Genomic DNA, 12,880 nt, shown 5'->3' on the forward strand with positions numbered 1-12,880 from the left:
TGCTTATAGATAAGGTAGAATAAAAGAGACACCACAGTAATGACTTGCAAATAATTGCTACAACCCTACAGGGACTTATAAAAAGAAACAGATTCTTAGAAGATTAAAATAATCAGTGAAGCCTTTTAAAAAATTTTAAAATTTTAATTATTTTATTTCTTAAATATTTTGTTTATTTTCCAACTACATTCAGTGGTAGTTTTCAATGATCATTTTCTGTATGGTTTTGAGTCTTGAATTTTTTTCCATCCTTCCTCTTCCTCCCCCCCCCCCCCCCGACAGAGAGCAATCTAATATAGGCTATACATGTAAAGAAGAATCAAATCAGAAAAAACCATAAGACAACTTTTAAAAAATTGAAACTAGTAAACTTTGGTCTGCAGTTAAAGTCCACATTTCCTTCTCTGCATATGGATAGTATTTTCTATTACAAGTGTTTTAGAATTGTCTTTGATTATTGTACTGTTGAAAATGAACAAGTCTATCTTATTCGATCATCCCCCAGTGTTGCTGTTAATGTGCTCAATGTTCTGATTCTGCTCACCACCATTTGTTCACCTATTTCCGAAATGAACATTCCCTTAATTTCCAATTCTTTGCCACTATGAAAAGAGGTGATATAAATATTTTTGTATATGTGAGGTTTTTTTTTGTTTTTTTGTTTTTTTTGCTTTTTTCATGTTTGCTTTGGGTTACAGGCCCAGTAGTTTTATTGCCCTTTGGACTTCATTCCAAATTGTTCTCCAGAAAGATTGGGCCAGTTCACATGCATTAGCATCCTGGTTTTCCCTTGTCCCCTCCAACATTGATCATTTTCCTTCTTAGTCAATCTGATATCTGTTTTACCTCAGAATTTTTAATTTGCATTACTCTAATCAAAAATGATTTAGAGCATTTTTTTCTATCACTGTAGATAACTTAAATTTCTACATCTGTCTGAGAATTGCTTGTTTATGTCCTTCAACTATTTTATCAGTTTTGAAATGACGTTTATTCTTGTAATTTTGACTTAGGTCTCTATATATTTTACAAATGAGTCCTTTATCAGAAAGACTAGTTGTAAAAATTATTTTGTAACTTCCTGCTTTCCTTTTAATCTTGGTTGAATTGTTTTTATTTGTGCAAAAACTTTTCAATTTAATGTATCAAAATTATCCATTTTACTTTTTTATAATGTTCCCTATCCCTTCTTTGGTCATAAACTGCTCTGATTTCCATAGATCTGACAGGTAAATAATTCCTTGTTCTCCTAAATGGCTTATGATAATCAACCTTTTTATGACTAAATCCTGTATCTATTTTGATCTTATCTTGAAATAGGGTGTGATGGTCAATGCCTGGTTTCTGCCATATTATTTTTGTTTTCTTAGTAGTTTTTATCAGAGAGTGAGTACTCTTCCCAGAAGCTAGAATCTTTGAGTTTATGAAACAGCAGATTATTGTAGTCATTTACTAATGTTTCTTTTTCACCTACTCTATTCCGCTGATCCATTTCTCTGTTTCTTAGCCAATACCAAACAGTTTTGCTCATCTTCTTTTCTGTTTTTCCATTAATTCCCTTGATATTCTTGAACTTTTGTTGCTCCATTTGAATTTAGTTACTATTGTTGTAGTTCAATAAAACAATTTTTTGGAAGTTTGATTGGTATGACAACTGAATAAATAATTTAAGTACAATTGTCAATTTTTATTATATCAGTTGGCCTACCCATGAACAATTGACTGTTATTTAGATCTGATTTTATTTGTATGAAAAGTGTTTTATACTTGTTTTCATATAGTTTCTCTGCCTTAGCAGGTAGACTCCCAAGTATTTTATGTTGTCTCTAGTTAGTTTAAATGGAATTTCTCTTTCTAACTCTTGCTGCTGTCTCTTGTTAGTAATATTTAGAAATGTTGATGATTTATGTGGTTTTATTTTATATCTTGCAACTTTCCTAAAGTTGATAATTGTTTCAGTTTTTTAGATGATTTTCTATCGTTTTCCAAGTATACCATCATATCATCTGCAAAGAGTGAGTTTTTTTCTTCATTACCTATTCTAAATCCTTCAATTTCTTTTTCTTCTCTTATTGCTAAAGCTAACCTTTCTAATACAGTGTTGTATAGCAGTGGCAATAAAACAGACATCCTTCACCCCTGATCTTTTTAGAAATGCTTCTAGCTTTTTACCATTACAAATAATGCTAATGGTTTTAGATAGATACTGCTTATTGTTTTAAGGATCACTCTACTTATTCCTATACTCTCTAGTGCCTTTTTTAGGTGTTTTTTTTTTTTGCAAGGCAGCTGGGGTTTAAGTGGCTTGCCCAAGGCCATACAGCTAGGTAATTATTAAGTTTCTGAGACTGGATTTGAACCCAGGTACTCCTGACTCCAGGGCTGGTGCTTTATCCACTGCACCACCTAGCCACCCCCTTTTTTATTTTTTATTTTTTAATTTAATATTTATTCTCATTTTGTACAAATAATGTTTTTTATACATTAATAAAATATTCTTGTTTAAGAGTAAACAAAATAACCCCCTCCCCCAAAAATATAAACTTGCTTGAGTGATAAAGTAAAGGGGAGAGAAAAAAAATTAAAATTAAAAAAATTAGTAATAATTGTAGGTATGGCCAGGTGGCGCAGTGGATGGAGCACCGGCCTCGGAGCCAAGAGCACCTGAGCCTATGTCCAGCCCTGTACACCCAACAATCACCCAGCTGTGTGACATGCAAGCCACCCCAACCCCACTGCCCTGCAAAGAACCAAAAAAGGCCCAAAATAAAATAAAATAAAATAAAATAAAATAAAATAAAATAAAATAAAATAGTAATAATAGTAGGGGCAGTTGGGTGGCAGACAGAGCACTGGCCCTTGAGCTCGGAGCACCCAGGTCCAAATCCGGCCTCAGACACCCAATGGTCACCCTGCTATGCAGCCCCAGGCAGGCCACCCAGCCCCATTTGCCCTGCACCCCCCAAATAATAATAATAATAATAATAATAAATTGCTTCAGTCTGTGTTCCAACACCACCAACTCTGTCACAGGTGGATCACATTGTTTATGATAAGTCCATCAGAAAAGTTACTTCCATATTTTTCCACCATTGCCATTGCTGATCGCAACTCCCTCCTTTCATATTTCTCCACTACCATGTACTATATTTTCTCTCTCCTGTCACTCTGACTCTGCTGTAGGGTACCTGAGTGGTGTAGCAGACAGATCCCTGGCCTTGGGGCCAAGAGGCATCCACCTGGCCCTGTGGTTCTAGACAGGCCATCCAATCCCAGCCCCTTGCAAGAAGTAAAAAAAGAAAATGTGTTATATCTGACCACTTCTCCCCCCATGGTCCATCCTCTCCTCCATCATTCACGTCCCCACGCCTTCCCCCTGTCCCCTCCCCTTCTTACTCCAGATGTCTATACCCCATTGAGTATATATGCTGTTTCCTCTCCTAGCCACCTCTGATGAGAGTGAAGATTCTCTCATTCACCCTTGTAATGAGAGTGATGAGATGTGAAGATTCCCTCATTCGCTCATTGTAATAAAGAAAAATCTTATTATATGAAATATCTTAACCTATTTCCCCTCTCCTTTTTCTTTCTCCCATTACATTTCCCTTTTATCTATTGACTCCATTTTTACACCACAGTATATCTTCAAATTCAGTTTTCTCCTGTGCTTCATCTATAAAAACTCCTTCTACTTGCTCTGTTAATTGAGAAGGTTCATATGAGTATTATCAGTGTCATTTTTGTGTACAGGAATACATGTAATTCATTATCATTAAGTCCCTCATATTTTCCTCTTCTCCTCCAATCTCTATGCTTCACCTGAGTCCTGTGTTTGAAGATCAAACCTTCTGTTCACCTCTGGCCATTCCAACAGGAACATTTGAAATTCCCCTGGTTCATTGAAAGTCCATCTTTTTCCCTGGAAGAGGACATTCAGCCTTGCTGGGTAGTTCATTGTTGGCTGCATTCTAAGCTCTTTTGCCTTCTGGTATATTATATTCCAAACCCTATGGGCTTCCAATGTAGTTGCTGCTAAGTCCTGTGTGATCCTGACTGCAGCTCCACAATATTTGAATTGTGTCCTTCTGGCTGCTTGTAATATTTTCTCTTTGACTTGGGAGTTCTGAAAGTTGGCTATAATATTCCTAGGGGTTGGTTTTTTGGGATCTCTTTCTTGGGGGGATCTCCATTTCTATTTTGCCCTCTACTTCTAGGATATCAGGGCAATTTTCCTGTAGTAATTCTTTGAAAATGATGTCAAGGCTCTTTTCCTGATCATGACTTTCAGGTATTCTAATAATTTTTAGATTATCTTTCCTAAATCTATTTTCCATATCAGTTGTTTTTTCAGTGAGATGTTTCACATTTTCTTCTAATTTTTCATTCTTTTAGTTTTGAGGCATTGAGTCCTGATTTCTCGCAAATTCATCAGTCTCCCTGAATTCTATTCTTTGTCTGAAGTATTTGTTTTCCTCAGAGAGCTTTCTTATCTCTTTTTCCCATCTGGCCAATTCTGCTTTTTAAAGCATTCTTCTCCTCAATAACTTTTTGAACTGTTTTATCCATTTGACCTAAGCTAGTTTTTAGCATGCTATTTTCTTCAGCATTTTTTTTTTGGATTTACTTGACTAAGCTGCTGACTTCATTTTCATGGTTTTCCTTTCTTTTCCCAGTTTTTCTTCTAACTCCCTCATTTGATTTACAAAGTCATTTTTGATCTCTGTCATGGCCTGAGCCCAATTTGTGTTTTTCTTGGAGTCTTTAGATGCAGGAGCTTGTGCTTCCTCAATCTTCAGACTGAGTATTTTGATCATTCTTGGGATCATAGATAATGTATTTCTCAGTGGTATTCCTCTTGTTTCTCTGCTTGCTCATTTTCCCAGTCTGAGCCTGGTTTTGGGGGTGCTTCCTGAGCTTTTGGGATACTCCCACAAGGATCTCAGTGTGTGAGGTTCTGTCCTCCCTCCTGGTCTATGAATGACCATAAGCACCTCCCTCTGCCACGGGGCTGAGGTGGGGGGGCCCTGCTGTTCTATGGGGGGGCCTAGACTGGGATCAGGATCTGAATGTGGTCAGAGCCTCAGTGTCCTGTTCCAGGGGCAGAGGACAGAGCTGGGCAGTCTCTATCTCTTCTCTCCCCTCCCTAGGTTCAATGGGCTCATGCCTGGGGGCTCATGCCTGGGGGCTCCTGCTTACTGGCTCTGCCTGCTTCTGTTTTCTGGATCTGGAATGCAGTGGCCATGCTCCTGGTGTGCAGCTGGGCTCCATGTTCTCCCTCTGGCAGAGGTCCCCCACTGTTCCCCCACTTTGTGTCAGTGCTCCCAGGTGTGCAGCTCAGGAAACTTCCCCGCTGCTGGGAGCCATGGCTCCCAGCGCCCTGGTGCTGCCTTCCTGAGGCTGAAGTTCTTTCGCTCTCGTGGGCCACCCCTCCAACCCTGGGGAGCAGAGCCCTTCTGATCATTTCCAGGTTACCTTGAGTAGGAGAACTGCCATTTTTCTTTATTCTATGTCAGTGCTAGTTTCTGTTGTCCTCTGTATCAAATCTTTCTTAACACCCTTTGCTTTTTTCCCCACTTGTTTAAATTATGTCAGAAAACAGAATCCTTATGCAGTTTTAAAAAAAATATGTTAAGATCTCTGTAGATGATTCCCAGATACCTATAACTTTATCTAATCTCTCACCTGAGCTATATTCATTCCTCACTTACTGTCTCTTGGACACCTAGAACTTGATATTTTATAGGTGTCTCAAAACAATAATTAATCAATCCTATTTTTTCTCTGCTCCCAAAGTGGTTTTTCTAAACCATGCTTCTCATCAGACCCTCTCAATGTTTAGGAAGCCACCCAATTCCATAAGACTTTAGAGATACTAACTCATCTATTTTTTGAGCTTGAAAATTCTCTATAACTTGGCCCCTTTCTGCCTTTCAGATTTTCTTCTGCTTTATGCCCTCCTGCCAACTTGTTAATGCTTCTCACTGAAAAACTTGCATGTCTTGCACATGGCACTCCATTTGTCATTTTTTTGTACCTTTGCACTGAATCTCTTCCCTCTCCTATCTTCCCTCTTTCCTCATTTCAGCCTCTTAGTGTCTCACCTTTTGCCGGAGGTTTTTTCCTGGTCTTTTGGTGGCCATATTAACTTTGCTGATTCATATTAAGCCTACACTCCTTTTCTGATGAATTGCTGTCTATCCAAGGAAGCTAGGTGGCACAACAATCTGATTCAAATCCAGTCTCAGCCACAGGCAAGACATTTCAGTTTCCTGATCTACAAAATGAGGATAGCAGTAGCACCTGCTTGTTATGAAGATCAAATGAGATAATATTTGGAAAGTGCTTAGCACAATACTGGGCACTACTAGGCACTATATTATTGATGGTTTATCATCATCATCACCATTATTATTGTTATTGTTACCTATTGCTAGTGATGTCTCCCCATTCTATTCTTGTGAAATTTACTTTTTGAATCCATGAATAAGACTTAATGTTTTTCTTAAATTTCATTTTTTTCTATATTTAGGGCTTTGTTGTAATCTGTGAGGATCTAATTCTGTCATCTAGTATACTGGCTATTTCTCCTAGCTTTGTGGCATCTGCAAATTTAATGAGCATGACATCTAGGCTTTTATCCAAATCATTGATAATAGTAGCATATTTGCACAGGGCCAAACTCAGCTTCCTGGAATATACTAAGTGGAGACTTCCTACTTCATTAAGATCAAATAATTAAAAGCTATTGTTTAAGTTCAGTTATTCAACTAGTTCTGAAGTCATCTAATTATGTTATCTTTTAGTCTACCTCATTTCATCTTTTTAGTAACTGTGTGAAATATTTTTTTGTATGTTTTCCAAAATCATGGTAAATCATATCTACAGGATTTCCTATATTTACCAGTCAGTCTAGCAAACTGATGAAAAGGAAATTATATTAATTTGGCATAATTTTCTTTTTTCTTTTTAATGTTTTATGGAATTAGCCATCAACAGAAATGAACATTTCTATATATGCTAAGTATAGAAAAAAGAGAATTGTAGGACTGTATTTGACTATTGAATGCAGCCTATTTTTTTTTTGGCGGCAAATGGGGTTAAGTGGCTTGCCCAAGGCCACACAGCTAGGTAAATTATTATGTCTTAGGCCTGATTTGAACCCAGGTATTCCTGACTCCAGGGCTGGTGCTCTATCCACTGTGCCACCTAGCTGCCCCCCAGCAGCCTATTATTTTTAAATAGAAGTTAAATCTGCCAATTTCAAACATTGTCCTGCTTTCTGTGTCCTCTTTGAAATTTCCTTTTCCCCCTTTTTAAATTTTAAAAAATGTTTCATTGTCTTTTTCTTTAATTTTTGATACCACTAATTCTTAAATCCTCCCCCACTCGTGTTCATCTTTCCCATTGTCCTATTAATTCACACAAACCAAAAGTCTTCCTTATAACAAATTAGTGTAACAAAACAAAACATATTTACCTGTTTTGTTCTGTAATTTAAGATTTGATTTTTTCCCCTTTTTAATGGATTTTTCCCTTTTGTTCTTGATACTTTTTTCAACAACATGACTAATATGGAAATATGTATCAGATTCTTGCTGTCTTGGGGAATAAGAGAGAAAAATGTGGAACTCAAGTCTTACAAAAAATGAATGTTGAAAACTATCTTTACCTGTAAATAGAAAAAAAAATTAAGTACAGATTTGTACTCAAAAAAAGTGGAAGCTAATGGTTCTCTAAGACATCAAGAATCCATCAAATTCAAAAGAATGAAAAAATAGAAAATGTAAACTACCTTATGGAAAAAAAAACTGCAAAATAGATCCAGTGTGAGAATCATTGGACTGCCTGAAGGCCATAATCAAAAGGAGGGACTTAGACAGTATCTTTCAAGAAACTATTAACGAAAACTTGAAAGAAAAAGGGCAAAATAGGCATTGAAAGACTCCGTTGATCTCCTCAGGAACAAGATCCCAAAATAAAAACTCCCAAGGAATATTATAGCAAGATTACAGAACAGGTCAAGTTAAAATACTGCAAGTGGCTGGACAGAAACAAGTCAAATATTGAGGAACCACAATCAGGATTATACAGAATTTAGCAGTTGCAACGTTAAAGGATTGTAGGTCTTGGAACATAAAATTGTGGGAAGCAAAGAAGCTAGGACCACAACCAAGAATCACCTATTCAGCAAAATTAAGAATGATACTTCAAGGGAAAAGATGGTCATTTGATGAAATGGAAGGATCTCACACTTTCATAAGGAGAAGACCAGAATTGAACAAAAAATTTGTTCTTCAATATCAGTACTCAAGAGAAGCATAAATAGGGAAAAAGAAACATAAGGGATAGAGTGGAGGTGATCTGTTTACATCCCTGCATGGGAAGATGATACACAATTCTTTATTTTTCTTTTTTTTAGGTTTTTGCAAAGGCAAATGGAGTTCAGTGACTTGCCCAAATCCACACAACTAGGTAATAATTAAGTGTCTGAGGCTGGATTTGAACTCATACTCCTGACTCCAGGGCTGGTGCTCTAATCCACTGAGCTGGTTAGCTGCCCCAATACTTGTAATTCTTAAAAATTGTTTCACTAATACAATAGCTGGAAGGAATATATTTAAAAGGTATGATTATAAGGGGAATTTGGGGGAATGACATAAAAAAAAGTAATTAAGGCATGAGAAAGAGTAGTACACTGGTTACACAAAGAAGGGAAAGGTAGAATGGGGTAAATTATTTTATTTGAACATATTTTAATTGGGCAAGATAGCCTAGTTTGCTTCTTCCACGTATTTTTTTTTGTTTTGTTTGTTTTTGCAGAGTATTGGGGTAAGTTACTTAGCCAAGGTCACACAACTAAGTATTAAGTGTCTGAGGTTGGATTTGAACTCAGCTACTCCTGATTCCAAGGTTGGAGCTCCATTCGCTTTACCACCCAGCTGCCAAGGCAAATCATGGTAAATGAAAAAGCAAAATTACAGTGGAAGGAAAGATGTAAGGAAGCGTGTACTGGGCATCATTTGAACCTTATTCTCAACACTATTGGTTCAAGGGGAATAATTTAAACAAGGAGTTGAATATTGAAATCTATCTTACCTGATGGGCAGAGGAGATTAAGTAAAGGGGAAGCTGGGGATGGGGGGTGGGGACTGACAGAAGAGATGGGTGAACAGGTGGAGATGATAGAAGAAAAGTATTGAGTAAAGAAAAGGTGAAAGGAAAGACAGGACAAATGGAAGAAAAAGTAGGATGGAGGGAAATACATAATCTTAACTGTGAATGGAGTGAACCTCCCATAAAACAGAAACAACTCTCCCATAAAATAACAAAGTGAATCAAAAACCAGAAAAAACATGCAAACATGTTGTTTACAAGAAATACATTTGAAGCAGAGAAACACACACAAAAGTAAAAGTAAGAGACAGGAGATGAATTTGTTAAGCTTTAGCTGAAGTAAAAATGCAAGGGGGTAGTAATCTTGATCTTAGATAAAAGAAAAACAAAAACCAGACCTAAATAAAAGAGACAAGGAAGGAGGAAACTACATCTTGCTAAAAGATCATTGATAATATCAATTGTAAATTTTTTGCACCAAGAGTATAGCATCCAAATTTTTAAAGAAATGAGTTATTGGAAGAAAGACTGCAAAACTATACTGCTGATAGAGCTCAATTATCCCCTCTGAAAACATGATAAATCCAACCAAAAAATCAAAGAAACTAAGGAGGCAACTAGAATATAAGAAATGTTAGATGTTGCAAACTTCTGGAGAAAACTGAATGGGAACAGAAAGGAATATACCATTTTCTCAGCAGCACATGTCACCTACAAAAAAATTGATCATTAGACTGCAAAAACTTCGAAATCAAATTTCAAAAAGCAGAGATTAATTTTTTTGGATTATAATGCAATAAAATTGTATTCAACGAAGGACTGTGGAAACATAGATTAAAAATTACTTGGAAACTAAAGAATAAGTGGGTCAAAGAATAAATCATAGAAACAATAATTTCATTAAGGAGAATGACAACAATGAGACAGCATATCAAGATTTTTGGGATGCATCCAAAGCAGCCCTTTGGGGAAAACTTTATTTCTCTAAATTCTTAAATCAACAAAATAGAAAAAGACTACATCAGTGAATTGAGAATGCAACTCTGGGGAAAAAACAAATTTAAAATCCCAGTTGAACACCAAATTTGAAATCCTGAGAATCAGAGGTAAGATTAATAAGATTTAAAGAAAAAACAAAACAAAACATACACAGACAAAAAGAAAACAAAACTAGTGATCTAGGAGCTGGTTGTCTAGGAAAAAAAACCAGCAAAATAGATAAGATATTGGTTTATTTGATTAAAAAAAGAAGAAAAGGGGTGGCTAGGTGGCGTAGTGGATAAAGCACTGGCTTTGGAGTCAGGAGTACCTGGGTTTACATCTGGTCTCAGACACTTAATAATTACCTAGCTGTGTGGCCTTGGGCAAGCCACTTGACCCCATTTGCCTTGCAACCCCCCCCCAAAAAAGAAAACCAAGTATCCAGTATCAAAAATAAAAGGTTAAAATCTCCATCAATCAAGAAAAGAAACAAACATTATGAAATATTTTACCCAGTTATATGCCATTATATCTGACAATCTGGGCAAAATAGATAAATATTTACAAAAATATAAGTTACCCATTAACAGATCAGGAAATGGAATACCTTAAATAACCACATCTTAGGGGGAAAAAAAAGCTGAGCAAGATGTTAATGAATTCCTTTTCTCTTGTGTTTCAAGGAAGTGGAATTAAGTGATTTGCCCAAGGTCACACAGCTAGGTAATTGTTAAGTGTCTAAACTGGATTTGAACTCAGTTCCTTCTGACTCCAAGGCTGGTGTTCTATCCACTGTGCCACCCAATGATGAACTTAAGAAAAAAATTTATAGGACAAGATGAATTCACAAGGGAATTCTATCAAACATTTAAAGAATGATTACTTCCAATATTATATAAGCTATTTGGAAAATAGGCAAAGAAGGAGTCCTACCTATCTTAAATTTTATGACATAAATATGGTATTGATTACCTAAATCAGAAAGAGATGAATAAGAAAGAAAATTAGAGATCAGTTTCTCTAATGAATATTGATTGCAAACATTTTGCATAAGATACTAGCAAGTTAATTACAGCAATTTATCACAAGGATTATACTCTTTGAACAGGTGGAATTAAAACCAGGAATGTAGGCATGGTTCAATGTTAGGAAAACTGTCAACATAAGTGACCACATGAATGACCACCCAACAGAAACCATATGATTATCTAAATAGAATGAAAAAACTTTGGACAAATTTTATCACCCATTCCTATTAAAAGCACTAAAGACAATAGAAATAGCATTTCTTAAAATGATAAGCAATATCTAAAAACCATCAGTAAGCATTATGTGTAATGGGGATTAACTTTATTTTTTTAAATTTTTATTTCTTTAGGATTTTGCAAGGTAAATGGGGTCAAGTGGCTTGCCCAAGCCATACAGCTAGGTAATTATTAAGTGTCTGAGACTGGATTTGAACTCAGGTACTCCTGACTCCAGGGCCGGTGCTCTATCCACTGTGCCACCTAGCTGCCCAATGGGGATTAACTTGAAGCCTTCCCAATTAGTTCAGGGTCAAGCAAGAATGCCCATTATCACCACTATTCTTCAGTATAATACTAGAAATTCTAGTTTAGCAATTAAAAAAAAAAAACCAAAGGGCTTAGAATTAGACAGTGGGGAAACAAAACTATCACTCTTTGCAGATCATATGATGATATATTTAGAGAACCCTGAAGAATCTACTAAAAAACTCCTTAACAATGATATAAGATAAACCCACATGAATTGCCAGCTTTTCTTTATATGGCCCACAAAACCCAGCAGTGAGAGAAAGAGAAATTGCATTTAAAATAACTGTGAGCAATATAAAGTACTTGTTAGCCTACCTGCTAAGACAAACCCAGGACTATATGAACAAAATTGCAAAACATGTAAATAGTCAGATTTAAAAAAAATAATTTCCTCTTGGGTAGGCTGATCCAATATAATTATGCACTAATCAAACAGTCAAAAAATTGTTTGATGGAGTTAGGGGAAAAAAATAGCAAAATTACTATAAAAGAACAAAAGTTCAAGAATATCAAGGAAATTAGTGAAAAAACATATAATGACCCTAACAGCAATATGGGAGTGATGTTCAACCTTGAAGGACTTGCTCATTCCATCAGTGCAACAGTTGGGAACAATTTTGGGCTGTCTGCAAAGCGGAGTACCATCTGTATCCAGATGGAGCTGTGGAGTTTGAACCAAGTAGAAGGACTATTCCCTTTAATTTGGAAAAAAAAAACCCCAGATATCTTATTGTCTGATCTGGTTACCTCTGAGAATTCTGTTCTCTTTAAGGATATGATTTCTCTCTCATCACACCCAATTTGGATCAAGGTACAACATGGAAACAAAGTAAAGACTGACGGAGTGCTATCTGTGGGGTGGGGGTGGGGGGAGGGAAGCAAGATTGGGAGAAAATTGTAAAACTCAAATAATATCTTTAATAAAAAAACAACAACAACAAAAAAGAAAAAAAAACATACAAAGGAGGTGGCATTGCAGTACCAGGTCTGAAACTGTTATAAAGTAGTAGCCTTCAAACTTACCTGATACTAATAAATAAAAGTGCTAGATCATTGGGATAGTCAGTGACCATTGTTGCCACTGACAAAAGAATTCAGCCTTTGATATGAGAATTCTTATCTCAACTCTTTGAACTGAGTTTGAGAAAAATTTCTGGGAAAACAATAGGACACAAACTATGTTTAGAACAGCATCTTACACCTTAAAATACTAAGAGAAGGTACATGAT

At 36.1% G+C, this 12,880-nt stretch overlaps 1 protein-coding gene across 2 annotated transcripts in view; it reads left to right on the forward strand.

The window, feature by feature from the left end:
* Positions 1–12,880, forward strand: part of TDRD9 (tudor domain containing 9) — a 191,194-nt gene that overhangs the window by 101,231 nt on the left and 77,083 nt on the right. The window lies entirely within an intron of this gene.

This window comes from Macrotis lagotis, chromosome 1 (assembly GCF_037893015.1).
Source record: "Macrotis lagotis isolate mMagLag1 chromosome 1, bilby.v1.9.chrom.fasta, whole genome shotgun sequence".
In the NCBI taxonomy this organism is placed as follows: Eukaryota; Metazoa; Chordata; class Mammalia; order Peramelemorphia; family Peramelidae; genus Macrotis; species Macrotis lagotis.